Genomic DNA, 20,256 nt, shown 5'->3' on the forward strand with positions numbered 1-20,256 from the left:
CTGAACGTGACATGGATTTATCAACCTCAGACCAATTTGCACATTCTCATTGAAACCATTTGAATGAGAATAAATGATGGTGGCTTTAAGTCACTGAATTTGGGGGTGGTTTGTTATGAAGATGTAGCTAACCCATACAGCCCCATTGTCTGGTACTTAATTATTTGCACCATCCTGTTTCACCCTATGTTCCATAGATTGGTCTGGAGTCCTTGGTTGGAATATCACAATTTGCAGAGCCTGGACAGATCTTTACATAGTCATGTAAAATCTGTGGCAGCCTCTCAAGAAATACCTGCCTAATGAATTTGCTGGCTTGAACATAACCTCCCTGTTTTGTGTCAAATGAAGCAGAGTTCGTCCTCAGTGTGAGAACTGGATGGTGCTGGTGAAGGCTGCCCCAGCCACTGTCTAGGTTTCCTAATGAGCAAGTGTGTCAACATCTCCCAGGGCCAAGGCAGGCAGCCAACGTCTCTCAAACCTCTAGTGCTCCAGAGCTCCCAGGGGAAGCCCCAACCCCATCACAGTGCTCCGAATAATGCCCTCGAGTGGATACCATAACCATAAAGTCAACTTCATCACCCCTGAGTGTCCCTGACATTATGGCTCTGTCCCAGTGGGGACAAACTATGGTGGCACACAGAGGTAGCAGCACTGGAGAGGTTCAGGGCTGATCTTTTAGGACTTTGACTGCCCTCCAAGCAGTCAGCCCATCCCGTGAGACCCCCCTGGTTGCCTCTGGCAGAGGGAATTATGGGAGCTGCCGCTGGTTTGCACTGGGAAAAGGTTGACTGCTTCCACAGGCTGAGTTCCCATCATCCTACAGAGAGGATCTCTGAGGACATGCTATGAAATGCACTCACGGCTTTCCCCAGAGACTGGCATGGAGGTTTGTTCTTTATTTTTTCTCTGTTCAGCATTTGGGAGAAACCGCCAGAAGTCTCAAAGGGAAATGAGGAAGGGGGCCAGCTGGCCAAATGCCCTTTTGTAAGACTGGGTTGTTGTCTTAAAGCACTGGGAAAGCACTCTGAAGGGCAACTGCATGGGTGGCATGGGTCCCGTCTGGAAGCAGAGGATTGTTCTTCAAAAGCGACGGATCTCAGTTGTAAAGTAATATTAGCATCACTCAACCAGACCCAGATAGGTTGACACCATTTCTGCAGAGCCAAAATTCTGCCTATGTCCCCCGCCAGATCTGGATCTCTTTTTTTAGGGGGGGGGTGTGATACTGGGGATTAAACTTGGGGCACTCGACCATGGAGCCACATCCCCAGCCCTATTTTATATTTTATTTAGAGACAGGGTCTCATTGAGTTGCTTAGGGCCTTGCTTTTGCTGAGGCTGGCTTTGAAATTCCTATCCTCCTGCCTCAGCCTCCTGAGCCACTGGGATTACAGGTGTGCATCCTGCTCCCGGCTGGAGCTGAATCTCTTTACATCGACCACTGGGTCATTTTAAGTTCCCCACCAGGCCTAGGTACTCTTACCCCACATAATATTAAATATACTAAAAGGTACCCCAGAGCATCTGTGAGAAATATTTACCAACAAAATAACAAAAAACTGTATGAAAGTTGAATTGAGTTGCAATTGACTAGTTGACAGATTAAATTTATAACTTATGTTATAAATGCATGTTATAGGTTATAAATAGGTAATACATTTATATATTTTTAACCTATACTATAATCATTGAATTTAATGAAATATTGGTTATGATTCTGTAAGTCATCTTTATATAATTCAGAGTTAATACCTTTCCCTCTAAGGGTTAGATAATTTCCAAGGCTCTTGACAAACATTGGGCCCTGCTGGTCATACTGTCAGAGGCCCAGACATACATAACCCAAAATTTTATGATGGGATCTTCAGTTTTCATTCTGAAATAATAAATTTAAGGGTTACCCAATGATAAGAGCCAGAATTAATTTTAATTTCTTCTGATGCCAACTATATACCTCCTCTCAATAAAACCATCCTGATGCCCTTTGCCCTGGTTCAGTAAGTGAGCAGATTTTCCTGCCACATGTCACCTGCTGACGGGTATTTGCACTCTCCTTTGCTGGGTAGCTGGGGGGACATGAACTTGAGGGAGGGCAGACCCAAGGAAGCGTACCTGGCATGTCTAGTGCAAGGGGCAATCAGCTCTGGAGGTTTGCTCACTTGCTCTGCATTTGGCAATAACAAACCTTTTCTTTAACCCCCTGCGTAGATAATGGTTATAAAAACCTTTTAATGCTTCTAAGGCCCTTGCAAATGTTAGTTTATACTTTAACAGTGGAGACTTAATTTTTTTTTAAATGACACATCAAGTCTGCCGGTTTCCTTTATTTCCAGCGTCCTCCTCTTCCTTGTTTAGAGATGGGTACAAGATATGCAATTAAATCCATTTGGAGCCCATCAGCTCCTGGGTGCTTCTGCATTCTCGTCACTCTGTCTATCAGCAGCTCCGTTTTATTTTTTTAAAGCTTCCACCACATTGAGGCCCAATGTTTTGGAAAATTCAGTGGCTGAAAGCAAAACCAGGTGCAGCCTATAGGGAACTCTTAAGATCTGTGGCTTGAAATGTGAGCTCTGGCTGGCTCAGAAGAAAACCTGAGCTGTCTGTGAGACCTCTTTGGTGCTTATGTTCCACACTTAGTACTTCAACAAATCTGTTTGGTCCTGTCTTCAAAACATAGACAGAGCTAGGTGTGGCAGTGCACGCCTTAGTCCCAGCAGCTTGGGAGGCTGAGGCAGGAGGATCTTGAGTCCTCTGATTCCATCCATTTTAGTCCAGGTCAATGAATTAAATAAGGGACTCCTTGCTAAATGGAGCTGTTGGGTCTCTAATGAAGATGGACTAGTAGATGCTAAAGAAAGGACTTCTATCCTGGCCATGTGAGAAGAGCAAGATAAGAGATGGGAGCCGTAATATAGCATTGCAGATAACAGGGAATGGATGGGACATGGATGGTGCCACCCTCTTGGGATTTCCAGGGGACAAGGGAAGGAGTCCTGGTCTAGCATTGGTAGTCCTCATTTGTCATCTCTGCTATTGCTCCTCCATTCATCCGTCCACCCACCTGTCCAATCTATACCGAGAACCCGGCACTGTTCTAGGCTTGGAAAGAAACTTGATGAATAAGGAGGGGGGGGGAGGTCTTTGAACTCAGGAAGAATTTCACCTCGCTTGGGCAAGACAGACACTAACCAAATAAATAAAGATGATTTTTGAGAATGATAGTAGCTAGGAAGACAGGAGAACAGGGTCATGATGCAGAATGTGGCCAGGGAAGAGGTCTATTAGGCAGGGTGGCCAGGGCACATCCTATATATGAAGACATGCTGCTTGAATGGAGCCCACATAGAGGAGGGGTCGCCATCAAATTGCAAAACCTCTTTCTCTGGTCCCTCTTTTAGTGAGGTAAGGGGGGAATGAGGCAGGGGAGCACCGCTATGTGATGGTTTGCATGTGAGATGTCCCTACCAAGCTCCCGTGTGAATGCGGGAATATTCAGAGGTGAAATGAGTGGATTGTGAAATGAGGGGTACCCCATCAGTCCATCCGATCTGATGGTCACTGGAGGCAGGTGGGGCATGGCGGGAGGTGGTGGGTCACTGGGGGCGTGCCCTGGAAGAGTGCATCCTCCCTGTGGCCCCTCCCTGCCCGCTTCCCAGCCACTGTGAGTGGAGCAGTGTCCCTTCATCAGGCCCTTCTGCCATGATGTTCTGTCTCACTTTAGGCCCATAGCAGTGAACTTGGCCCACCACAAACCAAACCTCTGAAACCATCAGACAAAATGGACTTTTCCTCCTCTAAGTTGTTCTTGTTTGGTATCTTTGGTCAAAGCGATGTAAAGCTGACTAACACACCATCAGAAGGGAGGAACCTGAACTTTTGGTCCTCATTTTGTCATTTTGTCTCAGTATGCCCAGCATGGTGAGAACATTTGCTAAGGGAATAAATGAACTATTTGAGTTACTGCCAATCCGAACAACCATGAGTGAGTGTCCCCAGGTCCACCTCCAACGCTCTGTCTCTCACAAGGCTTGGAAACATCTTAGATTGTTGTTTTACTCTAGGGTGGGTGAGATAATTATTTTAATCATAGTCACCACAATGGCCATCAATTCAGCCTACCAGCCTCTATCTACAGAGCACGTGCTCTGAGCCAGGCACTATTTCAAGTGTAACTCAAAAGAGAGTTCATTCATTCACTTAGCAAATGTCCACGTATAACATCATTTAATCCTCACCGTGATGCTATGGGGTGGTGAGGGTCAGACACAGAGACTGACGCTTACAAATATGAAGATTGAAAAAAAGCCACTCATTTGCTGAAAGATAGATGTGACCCCTCTTCCTTAGGTTCCAGTCCTGTTCTTGGTCAATTTGATTAATTGACTGTAGGATCTTAGGGTGGTATCAGAATACTCAAGAGTTCTGCTAGACATGGGCCTGCGGGCGGGGCATGATCAGGTCAGAAGGACACCCGAGCTAAGCTGAGCTTTGTGAGTCCCTGGATCTTTTGACTTCTTCTTTTCCAAAAATCAAACTTTTTTTTTTTTTTGGTGGGGGTTACCATGGATTGAACTCAGGGGCACTCAACCACTGAGCCACATCCTCAGCCCTTTTATGTATTTTATTTAGAGACAGGGTCTTCCTGAGTTGCTTAGGGCCTCGCTATTGCTGAGGCTGGCTTTGAACTCATGATCCTCCTGCCTCAGCCTCCTGAGCCGCTGGGATTACAGGCATGTGCTACCATGCCCGGCTAAAAAATGCAACTTTTGACTCCATTATCAGAGTCAGTGCCCACATATCACATAGAAATTGTCTTTATTTAGAAGCAAAGCTCTAGGAAAGATCAATAAAGATCAGTACTTCAATTTGTGGAACTTGTTAAGTATGTTGATGATGATTGCCTGAAGGCAGAGATCCCAGGGCCTGGCCACTGGATGTGACAAGACATTCTACCTGGGTGGCATGAAGTTTGTTGACTGAAAGAACAAGCTTCCCCTAGCTTGACCTTCCCAGCCCAGGCTCTGTGTTCTGTTTCTGCTGCGTTGCCCTCGTAAGCATTTAATTTGGCGATATATGCTGGAGAAAATAGGAGGGTACCTTTGCAGGGAGGATTGGAAGGGTCACTGTGTAAGTCCGTAGGAGCTGGGGAGGGGGTCTCCGAAATCAGACAGGCCTGGGTTTCCTATGTCAGATGCTGGTGTCAATAAATTGCTAACAGCCATCTGAATCTTGAAGCTTCAGATTTCTTGTCATTCAGGAGCACATGCAATGTCTACCTCTTACAGTTGTGAGGATTCGATGAGACGGTACACTTCTCAAGATGCTAGACGGTGGCTAGCATCTTGAGAACATTTGCTAAGTGAATGAATGAACTCTCTTTTGAGTTACTGCCGATTTGAAGGACCATGAATAAATGCTCCCATATCCACCTCCAAATCTCTGTCTGCCATGGGGCTTGGTAAAATCTTAAGGGCTCAGCGTAGTGCCAGTTACCTCTGAGAATCCTTGATAAGTATCAGCTGTATGCGATTTAGGATGATAATTGGTTAAGAATGTAACAGGACAGATCAGAGCAAGGTAAGGCCAGGGAGCATGTAATTGTTTATCTGGGACAAGAAAGGTCTCAAAATCATGGTTTGCATGGAGGATGGATGTGGCCTCAAAAGGAGATTTCCCAATTCATTACACAAGGAGAGAGCCTACAGAATGGGAGAAGATCTTTACCACAAGCACCTCAGATACAGTATCAATCTCCCAGGATATTTAACTCAAAAAAAAAAACTCAACACCAAAACAAAATAAAACAAAACAAAACAATAAAACAAATAACTCAATCAATAAATGGGCTAAGGAATGGAACAGGTACATCACAGGAGAAGAAATATAATCAATCAACAAATATATGAAAAAATGTTCAACATTACTAGCAATTAGGGAAATGCAAACCAAAACTACACTAAAATTTTATGTCACTCCTGTCAGAATGGCAATTACTAAAAATACAAGCAATAATAAATGTTGACAGGATGTGGGGGAAAAGGTACCCTTATACATTGCTGGTGGGACTGCAAATTGGTGCAACTACTCTGGAAAGCAGTATGGAGATTCCTCAGAAAACTTGGAGTGGAACCACAGTTTGACCCAGTTATCTCACTCCTTTATACCCAAAGGACTTAAAATCACCATATACAGTGATGCGACTACATCAATGTTTATAGCTACTCAATGCACAATAGCTGAACTGTGGAACCAACCTAGATGCCCTTCAACAGATGAATGGATAAAGAAAATGTGGTATATATACACATAATGGAATGTTACTCAAGCTTAAAGAAGAATGAAATGATGGCATTTGCCTGTAAATGGATGGAGCTGAAGACTATCATGCTAAGTGAAATAAGCCAATCCCCCCAAAGCAAAGGCCAAATATTCTAATATGTGGATGCTAACATACAATAAGAGGGGGCAGCAGCTGGGGAAGAATTGAGATACCTTGGACTAGTTAGAGGGAGGGAAGGGAGGGGAGGGGGTTTTGGGATAGGAAGGATAGTAGAAAGAATCGAATATTATTACTTTATGTGCATATATGATTACACAACTGATGTGTACAACCAGAGGAAGGAGACATTATCCTCCATTTATGTATGATGTGTCAAAGTGCATTCTACTGTCATGTGTAACTAACTAGATCAAATTTAAAAAGTAAAAAAAAAGAAAAAGGGGGGGGGGAGATTTCCTCAAAGTCTCTACTAGGCTAGAGAAATAATGTCCACGGGAATGTCCACCAAGGAGGAGTTTCCACAAGAGCGACTCTGAGTCAGACGTTAGAAGTGACTCTTCCAATCCTGGCAGACGATGGTGGTGATGACAAAGCACTGCGTGCTCACCAGAAGCCTTGCACAGTGCTTTACAGGGATGGTGTCACTTAGTAAATTAAGAAGGGAACCTGGGCTGCATGGATGTTGGCTAGCTCGCGTCTCCATTGAACAAAGTCAGTCCAGCTTAGGAGGCCTGAGTGCTTCTGAGAACCTTGCACTCCAGCTCCAGGGAACGGAGCCCAGAAGAAGAGCGCCCTGGAGAAGGGTTTCCTGTTTCACACTTTGCTGGGAGCATTCAGGGTCCAACAGATAGAGGCCAGCCTGAGAGACAGAGAGAGAGGGGGAGAGAGGGGGGAGACAGGGAGGGAGAGAGAAGGAGAGGGAGAGGGAAAGAGGGACAGAGGGGGGGAGGGGGGAGGGGGAGAAGAGAGAGGGAGAGGGAGAGAGGGACAGAGGTAGAGAGGGGAAGAGAGAGAGGGAGGGGAGAAAGAGGGAGAGGGAGAGGAAAGAGGGACAGAGGGAGGGGGAGAGAGGGGAGAGAGGGAGGGAGAAGGAGGGGGAGAGAGGGGGAGGGGGAGAGGGAAAGAGGGTCAGAGGGAGGGGGAGAGAGAGAGGGAGGGGGAGGGAGAGAGAGAAGAAGAAGGAGGAGGAAGAGGAGGGAAGATAGGAGAGAAGAAAGGGGGGAGAGAGGGAGAGGGGAAGAAGAGAGAGAGGGAGGGAGGAGAAAGAGGGAGAGATGGGGAGAGAGAGGGAGAGAGGGAGATGGAGAGAGAGGAGGAGAAGAAGGAGAAGGAGGAAGAGGAGGAGGAGGAGGAGGAAGACAAGGAGGAGGAAGAGGAGGAGAAGGAAGAGAAGGAGGAGAAAGAGGAAGAGGAGGAGAAGAAAGAGGAGGAGGAGGAGGAGAAGGAGGAGGAGGAAAAATAGGAGAGAAAGAGAGAGAGGAGAGAAGAGAAGGGGGAGAGAGAGGGAGAGAGAGATGGAGGGAGGGAGAGGGAGAGAGAAGGAGGAGGAAGAGGAAGAGGGGGAGAAGGAGCAGGAGGAGGAGGAGGAGGGAAAATAGGAGAGAAAGAGAGAGAGGAGAGAAGAGAAGGGGGAGAGAGAGAGGGAGGGAGAGAGAGGGAGAGAGGGATGGAGAGAGGGAGAGGGAGAGAGAAGGAGGAGGAAGAAGATGAGGAGGAGGAGAAGGAAGAGGAAGAGGAGGAGGAAGAGGAGGAGAAGGAAGAGGAGGAGGAGAAGGAGGAGGAGGGAAAATAGGAGAGAAAGGGAGAGGAGAGAAGAGAAGGGGGAGAGAGAGAGGGAGGAGAGAGAGGGAGAGAGAGATGGAGGGAGGGAGAGGGAGAGAGAAGGAGGAGGAGGAGGAAGAGGAAGAGGAGGAAGAGGAAGAGGAAGAGGAGAAGGAGGAAGAGGAAGAGGAGGAGAAGGAAGAGGAGGAGGAGGAAGAGGAAGAGGAAGAGGAGGAGGGAAAATAGGAGAGAAAGAGAGAGAAGAGAAGGGGGAGAGAGAGAGGGAGGGAGAGAGAGGAAGAGGGGGATGGAGAGAGGGAGGGGGAGAGAGAAGGAGGAGGAGGAGGAAGAGGAAGAGGAGGAGAAGGAGGAGGAAGAGGAGGAAGGAAAATAGGAGAGAAAGAGAGAGAGGAGAGAAAAGAAGGGGGAGAGAGAGGGAGAGAGGGATGGAGAGAGGGAGAGGGAGGAAGAGGAGGAGAAGGAGAGGAGGGAAGAGAGGAGAGAAGAGTGGGGGAGAGAGAGAGGGAGACAGGGAGGGAGACAGGGAGATAGAGGGTCAGAGGGAGAGAGGGGAGAGAGAGAGAGAGAGAGAGAGAGAGAGCAAGGAGGAGGAGGGAGGGACAGAGGAGGGGAGAGGGGAGAAAAGAGAGAGAGAATAATGGCAACAGAGAATGAAGGAGTGGCAGAAGAAGCCCTTTCATCTCAGAGTAAAATGCGATAAATAACTGGATTGAAAGTTGGAATTCTGCAACCATTGGTGTTTCAGACACTAATCTTGCAGTTTCCAGATTCACAGAAATAGCAAGACAACTCCAGAACCTTCTGATGGCTGCTGCATAGCCTTGCTCCTTTCTCACAATGAAGTAGAGCAGAGGCCACTGCCCACCACTGTCCAACTCAACGCCAGCCTCCATTCCCCCTAAGAAGTCCACGTATCGTTTTTCTGGGTCTGCAAACACCCTCCCTTTCCCCAACGGACCACCAGTAGCTTAGGCTCTGGCCGATCATTCTGAGCACAACCATGATTGATGTTCATTTCCTCCATAAATCATCTGAGAAAATTCATAGAATTGTGGTGACTAATTTCATCACTTTAAGCCGGGAATGATAATTTTATTATCTATTATGATTGCACTTAATTTGAATGAATTATTTGCATCATTAAAAATGCAACATGTGTCTCACATGGCAATTCTGAGCTGTTTGGTTCAGACTCTTTTTCCCCTCTTTTTCTGTTTTGTGTCAGGCACAAATATTGGTGGTGTTTAGAGTGTTGCAGTGTTTTCTTCTGCATGAGAGGGTGGCAGAAAACAAAGGTATGATCTGTGCAGGGGGGAGAGGCAGGTGAGAGGGAAAAATGTCAAAAAAAAAATAAGACAAGTGACACAAGTGAGTGATTGAACTATACTTTAGCAAGTGTGTCGAGGGACAGTTTGAGCATTTCATTTGTATTCACATCTGACCATCAGGAGTTAGACTGTCATCTGATGGTCTTGTCCAATGACTTTGGCTTGGTCAATGCTTTTTCTGTAATATTGGATCCTGTCATAGCATTCTGGCTTGTAATTCCCCATTTTGTATACTCTTAACAACAGTGACATTAAATGCTTACTGTGTCCTAAACACAGTGTCAGCACTGTGTATCCCTCACCTACCTGGATCCTTCCCACAGCCCTTGCAGATAGTGGTCTGACTACTTCTATTTTATGGGTGTCATAGTGACTCACCAAGGCTGAGGGACATTTTTAGTCTCCAAGACCACATATATTTACCACAGGATATGGTCTACTTATGCATTGTTATTGGAATTTAGACACACTGTTATGAAAATAATTGGTTTTATTCAAATGTTCCTTTAAACCTATTAAAAAATCCTGCAAAAAAAATCAGACATCTTAAGTTTTATGATTTTGCAATATCTTGGTACTCTGAGAAAAGGTGTATGATTATGATCTCCCCTAAACATTCTTTGACATTTTTTTTTAAATTTAGTTTTTTAGCTGCTGTGACCCAAACACCTGACAAGAACAATTATAGAGGAAGAAAAGTTGATTTGGTGTTCACGGTTTCAGAGGTCTCGGTCCACTGACGGCCAGCTCCATTGCCCTGCGCCCTAGGTGAGGCAGAACAGCATGGCGGAAGTGAGGTGGAGGAAAGCAGCTCAGGACACCCCAACCAGGGAGGAGAGGGAGGGAGGGAGAGGGAGAGGGAGGGTGAGAGGGAGAGAGAGAAAGACCAGGAAGGAGAAGGAGAGAGAGAGAGAGAGACCAGGAAGGAGAGAGAGAGAGAGAGAGAGAGAGAGAGAGAGAGAGAGAGAGAGAGACCAGGAAGGAAAGAGAGAGAGAGAGAGAGAGAGAGAGAGAGAGAGAGAGAGAGAGAGAGATTGCTTCACTCAACAAGGACACAATATTAGGCTAAAAGTCTACCTCAGTGATCCACATCCTCCAGCCACAACCTGCCTGCCTACAGTTCCTATCCAGTCATCCCTATCAGGGGATGGAGGCACTGATTGGGTGCCATCTGAACGTTTTTGCATTGTCTCCCACCTGAGCTTTCGGGGGACACCTTACATCTAAACCATAAAAATAATCTACTCTCCATAAACCACAATGTTAAGTTTTAGGGGTGTACAAAGATGTCTAGCATCCAGTTTCTCTCCTAATTCATTAAAAACAAAAACAAAAAAACCTGAGTCATTACCTGGACAACTGAATAACCACACAGAGGACCTAAACAGTTTACTTCAGTTTAAGAAATGTCCCAATGCTGCATGCTAGGAGTCTATAGATAATTAACAGAGATGATAGAGGACTATGTTTCAGAGGACAATGAGACCATGGGTGGGGGTGGATTGGGAATTGTCATGGGGGAGGGTGTCAACCAGAATGGGTCATAAAATGGTTAAAATTGGGGTGGGCAAAGAAAGTGCACCAGAAAGGGGAAGGGGAAATCAGTAGTTAGTGAACATCTGTCAATACTTTCATTTTGCTCTCAGGGTAAAGTTCAAGCTCTCATTTCTTTGATCAGTCAATATTTACCTAGCACTGCTGTGCTTGGTTTTCACAGACACGATCTGGTCCCTCCTTTCATGGAGCTCCTAGGCTGGCAGAGAAGCTGGAAGGGAACTAGACCTGTGTGGTGAAAGGAGGAGCAGAGAAGCTAAAGGATCCTACAACCTGGAAGCTCTGCAATATGGGCAGAAGGGAGGGAGAGGCTGCTCTGCTCTGTATCCCTGTAATAACGTCTCACAATCTGGTGTCAGTTCTTTACTTCTGCAGGGAAGTGTTGGTGGCTGTAGGGGGGCGGCTGGCCCAGGCTGCTGGAGAACGGTTTGGTAGGATGAATGGGCTGTCAGAGAGCAGGCCGACTTGCCTAGGGGAAATTGGTGAAGTAGGAAAAGTTCATGGACATGGGCTGTTTTGCTTGCTCAGCATCCCTGTCCGTGTTTTTGGTTGTAACATTTCAACTTTTCCTTTGTGTTATGGTTTGGATGTGAGGTGTCCCTCAAAATCTCACGTGTGAGACGATGCAGGAAGGTCCAGAGGAGACTTGACTGGGTTGTGAGAGCCTTAACCCAACCAGTGAATGAACCCCTGATGGGATTAACTGGGTGGTGGCTGGAGGCAGGTGGGTGTGGCTGGAGGAGGTGGCACTGGGGGGCGTGGCTTTGGGGTCTCTATTTGTCTCTGGAGGGTGGAGTCTCTCTCTGCTTCCTGATCACCATGTGAGCTGCTTCCCTCCATCACACTCTTCCTCCATGATGTTCTGTCTCCCCTCGAGCCCTGAGGAATGGAGCCTGCTGTCTATGGACTGAGACCTCTGAAACTGTGAGCCCCCAAATAAACTTTTCTTCCTCTAAACATTGTTCCAGTTGGGTCCTTTTCATCACAGCAGTGAAAGAGCTGACTGAACCACTTGGGGACCACTGCTGCCTGACCTTGGTTCATGTGCTTTGGGTGAAGCTGCCCCCACCCATGAAGTGAGGTGGCCGTTCCTGATACTGCCTTCTGAGTCATGGTGACTGTTCAGGAGTGGAAACCTGACTCAGGTGATTCAGTGAGAGTCAACCACACATGTTGGCTGAGACTACGGGGAAAGGGATCCTACTTCTATTGGGGTTATTATATCATAGAATGTGGCTCAAGAATGACTGACAGGAACCCATTTGCCTCCACAAGGAAAGAGCTGCCTAAAAATGAAGACGACCCAGAGAACAGCTGAGAGAAGGGACACTGTTGATGACACCATCTGAGGATCTGCATTCACCCATGCCTGCAACTTTCCTCGCTCTTCAGTTATACGGAATGATACGATCCTTAGTCCAAGCGAATAGAATTAGTGTTCTGGTAAAAGCAACAGAAGGCTTTAGCAGAGCAGAGCTCTGTCTATCAATATTTTATCATCTGCCTCCTCCTTTTCCATTTTCCTCTCATCTTCTATGCAGTCCTTCCTTTCTGAGGCTCACTCACGGGCTCAGAGCCTGACATATTACTCTTCCAAATGGGCTGCCTTCACTCCATTATTTAGTCATTTATTAAGAACTCTTAATCCAACCTTATCTGTCCTGAGTTCCATTCCTTGAGATTCTCAGAACTTTGCCTAGTTTAAGAACCTCAAATTTCTCATATATTCATTCAGTTCATTTACTAGAATCTAGTAGATTGACACTCTGTAATAGATACTTCAAAAGCAACTAGATAGGAAAGGTCCCTGACCTCAAGAGCTAATATTCAACACTGCTGTACAATAATTCAACCTCACTTAGGTATTGATGGCTGGGGATGACCTAATCCAGGGATTGGTTAAAAAAAAACCAAAATAACAACAATAACAACAACAACAAAAAAAACCTAAGGCCTGTGAGCCACGTCTAGCCTGCTGTCCGGGTTTGCAGATGAAATTTTATTGGAGGAACATTCATGCCAATTCCTTTAGCCTCTGTGGTTCTAACATTAATGGTCCAGGTGAGTAAAGGGCAAACATGAACTCTTCGGAGCTTGGTGGTACCCTCTGAAGTCCCAACATTGATTAGAAATATTCTGATTCAAGAAAAACCTACAAATTTTGCATTGCATTCCAGAATATGGCTGCTTGTATTAACATAAAATTGATGCTTTAAATTTTACTGGGAAGTTCATCTAACAGGAAGATGCTCCCTATTGAGCTATAGGACTCTGGGTTCCATGAATATTTCAGTTTGAAAATCATGGCCTGCATCAGAAAAATGTGTCTCTATGTGGGACCTTTTAAGTGATAGCTGGGAGAGGAATCTTTCTCTACTACCTGCAGTCTTTCTTTGTTTCCCATCAAAGAGAGGATGCCTTTTTGTTTATTGTTTGAAAAGTTCCTGTGTTGAATTCTTCATCCCTAAATTCATGGGAGGCCTTGGGGCTGTAGTTAGAATACCATGAATTCCTGAGGGTATTCCTCTCAGGATGGCATCACTGGTTTTTATAAGAAAAGAGACTTGAGGTCTGGGGCTGTGACTCAGTGGTAGAGCACTTGCCTAGCGTATGTGATGCACTGGGTTCAATTCTCAGCACCGCATATAAATAAATAAATAAAATAAAGGTTCATCAACATCTAAAAAAATATTTTAAAAAAAGAGACCTGAGCTAGCATGTTTTCTATGTCTCACCATGGGATGCCTTATACCATGTTATGACACAGCAAGAAGGCCCCCACCAGATGCCATGCCATGCTCTCGGACTTCCCAGCCTTCAGAACCATCAGATGAACTTCTGTTCTTCATAAACAATGCAGCCTCAGTTATAGCATTACAGTAACAGAAAACTGGCTAAGATGATAGCAATCAGTAAAGACCCCTGTTTTTAGCTAATTTTTGGTCTTTGCATCTCACCCTTTGACTCATTGGAAGACTTGAAGTTTACAAGGATCAGAAACACATTTTCAATGTACTACTTGTTTCAGTTTTTTGAAGTGTAACAGTTTTCCTAATGCAAGCAGATATTTTCCTGTTGATTGATGTCCTATTTTATCCCCTTTGCCCCTGGTGACCTCTCTTTGAGTGCCTTGTTGGAGCTCATCAATATTTGTGGACAGAGGCTGCTTCCAGATGCGTGTCTTCATTTGAGGTTCTGATTATGGATTATTTTGCAGCCTTTATTTGTTTGGCAGTAGAAAGACTGTTCTGCGTGGCTAGAGCATTGCATTTATTGATGTACAAAAAAAAATACCTCATACACTATTTATTGAGTTTTATGGATTTTTTTTAACTCTTGGAGAACTGGGATATGTTCATATGACTGGGTTTTATTTAAGTCTATTGGGAAAAAAAATCTCTTAACCAAACAGGTCCAGGCCCTCCTTTGGCAGGGCAGGGATGTCAGGTAGGACTGAAAAACTGTTCTCACTTAGGGACTGCTTGGAGTTCACTCTTTACAGACACAGATTGGGGCTGATTAGGTGTTAAGTGCTGTGCTAAGTATTTCTTCTGCATTATTCTTTTTAAATAAACACCATGATCACAGCAAGGGAGAGACTTTACTGCCAATTTACAGAGGAAGATATTGAAATTTAGGCTTGAAGGAACTTGATCAAGACCATGCAGCTAAACATAACTAAAATAATAATAATAATGATGATGATGATGATAATAATAATAATAATAATAATAATAATAATAATAATTTAACACATATGGAACATTCAATATGCTAGGTACCATTTTAAATACAATATATTAATTGTCACAACTAACTATTGTCATGACCATGCCACAGAGCAAGAAACTAAGGTTGAAAGAAATTAGGGAACCTATTTTAGATGATCAGATGTGTAAGGAGTGAAGCTGGAACTCAAGGCCAACAGTGTGACTTCAGGTGTGTGTGTGTGTGTTTATTTTGGTAATGGGGATTGAACCCAGAGGTGCTTAACCACTGAACCATACCCCCTGTCTCTTTTTGTATTTTATTTGAAGACAGGGTCTCACTGTGTTGCTTAGGGCATTGCTAAGTGTCTGAGGCAGGCTTTGAACTTTGGATCCTCCTGCCTCAGCCTCCTAAGCTTCTGGGATTACAGGCGTGTACCACTGCACCCAATTTCAGTTGGGTTTTGATCAGCAAACTACAGGGATGCAGCTACATCGATGTTTATAGCAGCTCGATTCACAATAACTAAGATATGGAACCAATGTAGGTGCCCTTCAACAGATGAATAGATAAAGAAAATGTGGTACAGATACACAGTGAAATATTACTTAGCCATCAAGAAGAGTGAAATGATGGCATTTGCTGGTAAATGGGTGGAACTAGGGACTATCATGTTAAGTGAAATAAACCAATCCCAAAAAACCAAAGGCCAAATATTTTCTCTGATATGTGGATGCTAACGCACAATAAAGGAGTGGGAGAGGGAATAATAGAAGTTCATCGGATTAGACAAAGGGGCATGAAGGGAAAGGAGAGGGATGGGAACAGGAAAGACAATGGAGTGAATGGGACAGAACTTTCCCATGTTCATATATGAACACACGACCAGGAAACTCCACATCATGTCCAACCACAAGAATGGGGAGTTAGACTCCATGTATGTATGAAGTGTCAAAATACACTCTACTGTCATGTGTAACTAAAAAGAACAAATTTTTAAAAAGGCAAAAAATCATTCAAACATCATTCAGTAAATAATAATAATAATAATTTAACATGTATGGAGCATTCAATTTGCCAGGTACCCTTTTAAACACTTTAAACACTGAATGCTGTTTGACTGTCACCACTAACTGTGGAACAGCTGTCATACCATGCCATAGAGCAAGAAACTGAGGTTCAAAGAAATTAGGGAACCCATTCCAGGTGACCAGACCGGTAAGGAGAGAAGCTGGAACTCAGGACCAGACAGGCTTCATAGTCGGGATTAAAAACCTGTGCTAATGCAGAAGTGCCCACCTGCTGGGAGTAGAAGTGGCATGCAGCAAACTCAGCACCCTTTGGAAGCAGTGCTCCTGGCTCTTGGGTTAGACCTGGCCTTTACCGCCAGCCAGAGCCTGCCTCTGGACCTGTCCTTCTGGCTGAGGGCCTGGCCAGAATCCCCCCATCTTAGCGAGGACTTGAGAGCAGGCCGGGGCTGGTGGTGGAGGCCCGGGTTCCAGCTGCATTTCTAATCCTGTGACAGCCTAAGCGCTTGCCTTCTCTGGCCGGCCATTTAGCAGTGGCAGGAGGGAGTTGGATTGGATGAACGCACACCCCCTTCGGGGTCCCAGCATCTGTATTTCTGCCCTTTAGTCTCTGTTTCCAAGTGTCGTAGATCCTCCAGGCCATGCTGGGTGAATTAAGTCTAGATTAATCTCTGGATGTGGGGGAACCACAGGTGGCCCTGGGGAGCAAACTCTGAGTGCTGCATTCTGGGAACCTCCTTGGGCTCATTCCTGAGTCTAGAGGATGGTTACCTGGATGGGTGGAGGCAGGATGGGGAGGGGAGAGAAGAGAGGATGTCGGGGCCAGAAGTCGCTTACAGGGAGCTGAGCTGATGTGCCACTGAGGCACAGCAGAACACCAACTTTCAAAGCATGGGAAAGCTCACTGGCTTGGCAGAATCCCAGTCTCCCAACTTCCCTCTTTCTCACTCCTAATATTGACCATTCTCCCCAAGCCCCACAATCCCACTCCATTTCAAACCTTTCCTGAGACTGCTGTCTCTACTAGTAATGGCTCTTCATCCCCCTGTCTGCTCTTTTCTGGAAAATTCCAGCCCTTGCTCCCTTCTCTTGTAATTACCCAAACCGTGTAGAGTTTATGTCTCGGTTGCCTGTAATTGGTTCCCTGGTGATGTTTGGCCTGCAGCTGGTCTGGATCCTCAGGGCGTCTGGTCCAGGGCTGTAATACTGAGTAGGCCCTCCCTGTATCTCAGAGGATTTGGGTGTGATGGAAAGATGGAAGGGCTGCAGACACAGGGTAATGGCGGAGCATTGTCTAGCATGCACAAGGCCCTGGGTTTGATCCTCAGCACCAGGGATGGGGTGGGTGTGCGGTGGGTGGAAATGGAATGGAGTAAAAAGTCTCTGACTCTTAGACACCCACTCTCAATTACACACATTTACTGTCTTTCTACCACGTAGAGTAGTAGGGACCCTACAGAGAACAGGACCAACATAGCATCGTTACTTGTGTACCGGGTCTTTGTTTTATTCATTTTTATTCTTTTTCCTGAGCCAACCAAACTTCTTCTAAAAACTGAACCATCAGAGTCATATGCATATATGTGCATCTAATTTATTGTCCAGACATGGTTATTTTAGGCTTTCCTGTTTTAGCTAAGAATTTTTAAGGTAGGCAGCCAGCCTTGATTAAATAAGAAATTTTTTTTTTTTTAAAGTCTTACAAATGGAAAGGGCCAAACATAGGTGCTGGTATTTTTTTTTTGTTTGTTTTGTTTTGTTTTGGTACCAGGGATTGAACCCAGGGGCACTTAACCAGTGAGCCACATCCCCAACCACCTTTTTTTGTATTTTATTTTGAGACAGCATCTTGCTGAATTATTTAGGGACTCACTAAGTTGCTGAGGCTGGCTTGGAACTTGTGATCCTCCTGCTTCAGCTTCCCGAGCCACTGGGATTACAGGCCTGAGCCACCGTGCCCCGCTAGTGCTGGTATTTTTAGGGATCCTTATTTCTTATATAATTCTTCAGTTATCCCTGAACTTGGAAGCATAGATACACTGACCTGCTTGATGATTTGATCCCGGATAAGACACTGTGAAACAAATATAAAACGTTGGTAAAGCTTAGTGGGGAAAAAAAGGCAGGGGAGTTGTGGGTTGCGATAGGATTTAGCCACTAGATGGCACTCCCAGGCTGCAAATGCGTCCCTGATTTTGTCGCCAGTCAACCTCCAAAGAGTGTTGCTGCAATTCAGCCGAGGTGCATTTAAATTCCAGTTTCCAAGTATATTTCCATTGACTGCAGAAACATTTTGGCTCCAAAACATTTTTAGTTGGTTTAAGAAATGCTTAAGAACGAACTATGTCTTTTGTATTCTGAACTCCCGTTCACATTCACCCATCTAGAGTTAATTGACTAGTACAGAGGAATTGTAGTTATAGTTAACAATCATATGGAATCAAAAATATATTTTGGCTATTTTTTTCAATGAACCTGCTTTGTAGAAAAGCACAACAGTGATCTGAAATGTAAAAATAGCTCGATAAAATTCCATGTTTCTTCTCTGGGAAGAGGTCTCTGTATGTGGGAGTGAAGGTGGGTTCAAGGCTTGTATCCATGCCATGAACCTAAAATGACCCTGCAGGGACAGACACTAGGCTGAAGCAGAATCTTATTCTTTTGTTTTGGTACCAGGGATTGAACCCAGGGGCACTCTACCACTGAGCCACATCCCCAGCCTTTTAAAAAATATTTTATTTAGACACAGGGTCTCACTGAGTTGTTTAGGGCCTTGCTAAGTTGCTGAGACTGACTTTGAACTTGTGATCCTCCTGCCTCAGCCTCCCGAGCCATTGGGGTTACAGGGGTGTGCCATCACACCCAGGTCCAGGTCTTACTCTTTAAGGAACCTGACACTTAGAGAGACCAAAAAGCAGGGAAGGGAGATGGTGAGATTAGAAATGGAATGTATTATTATTATTCTTTATAAATGGCTGATAACTTCCTTGTATTTAATGAATACTGAAACAATCCCTCCATTGCTTCAGATTGAATCCTTTACATCAGGTTCTATCCCTGGATCCCCTCAGGAAATGGACTAGACCCAAATAAATTTTTATTTATTTTGGGCATGTAAGAAGATTAATATGACCTAAGCATCAGGCTCTAAATAGATTTCCAATAATTTTGAGACTTCTTTCTTGCTACTGGCACATTGGTCACCATTCGTTAACAGTGTGAGACAGGTTAGGTCCCGAATTGATGATTTCTCTGAGTTAAGCACCAGGCTCTATGTCTTCAATGCAGCTTCCCACTCAAGATGTGGCCAGCAAGGACAAAGGAGAGGAACTGTCACTTCCTGCTGCTACACAATCATTTTCTCAAACTATTATTTCAGTCAACAAAAAAGCATTCAAGTGGTTTGACATCACAGACGAAAGGAATTGGCTAAATTGATGCTTCTCAAGGTGACTTTGCCCTTTCCCTCTCTGGGGACATTTGGCAATATCGGCTGACATTTTTTGGGGGGAGTTGTCACCACGGGGGTGTAGGTGTTATTGGCATCCATTCTGCCTGTATTTATAGACTTCTTTCTCTTCCTTTCTTTCTAAGTTTGCAGAGCCTTTTAAAACTTAAAGTCGAGAGATGATGCTGAACATTAGTATAACCCCAGGACAGCGCTCTGCCAAATGTCAGTAATGCCGAGACAGAAACCTTGGCCAAATCCTTCACTTTCATACAGTGGAAGGGATGTTTTGGGTAGGTCTAGGTGTTGCACAGCTCAGAGGAACGATGGGGTTGTTTGTCTCTTCCCATTTGGGTAGGAGACAAGGTTTGGCCCCTAAATCTCCGTCCTTCCATTTTTCTCTCCCCATTTCCATCCCAATGTATTTTTATACCTTCCCAGCTCCATTGGTTGGTGAATTGAATCAGACCATCCCATCTGTCTGCAAGAAAAAAAAAAAGATATCCAGAAAATGCAGATGACTTGTTTCCTGCTGAGTACAGTTCTTTGCAAAGAACCATTTATACCATGACTGGTAATATTTCTTACACACACACCAAAAAAAAAAAAAAAAAAAAAAAAGATTCTAAAACTTCTCCATTCTCTTAGAGTCTCTTAAAAAAAATCCCCAGCTGAGAGATTAGTTGCCCATCTCTTCCAACAAAGTTGTCTCCTGCTTTACTGAGAATTCACAGACTGTTCTATTTTCTTTCCTGAGAACACTCAAGGTTCTTCCTATTAGGACCAATTTCACAGAATGGTTGAGGTGAGGTGGACACTAGTGTCCAGCGCAGGGCAGTCTTCTCTCTGATCTCATCTCTGGGCACTGGTTTGGGCCTCCAGTGGCCTGGTCTGTGTAAGTGACTTTGTCTTCCTGGCCACTGCTGACTTCTCTGTGGATAAGCATTTGACCTAGGACGAGCCAAGCAGGGTCCTTTATTCTGGCATTTGTAACTCAGGGTGGGACATCATGGAAACAGGTCAACCTGGGGGCTGGGTTCCATTCACGGAGGTTCACAAGCTTGCTGTCTGCAGATTTCACATTGTCTCCTCTAAATATACTTGTTCCTTCATGTTCCCTCCCTT

At 44.9% G+C, this 20,256-nt stretch overlaps 1 protein-coding gene across 6 annotated transcripts in view; it reads right to left on the reverse strand.

Annotated features, from left to right (window-relative positions):
• Window positions 1-20,256, reverse strand: part of CADPS (calcium dependent secretion activator) — a 479,847-nt gene that overhangs the window by 220,675 nt on the left and 238,916 nt on the right. The window lies entirely within an intron of this gene.

This window comes from Spermophilus citellus (genome assembly GCF_964194105.1).
Source record: "Spermophilus citellus genome assembly, chromosome: 3".
In the NCBI taxonomy this organism is placed as follows: domain Eukaryota; kingdom Metazoa; phylum Chordata; class Mammalia; order Rodentia; family Sciuridae; genus Spermophilus; species Spermophilus citellus.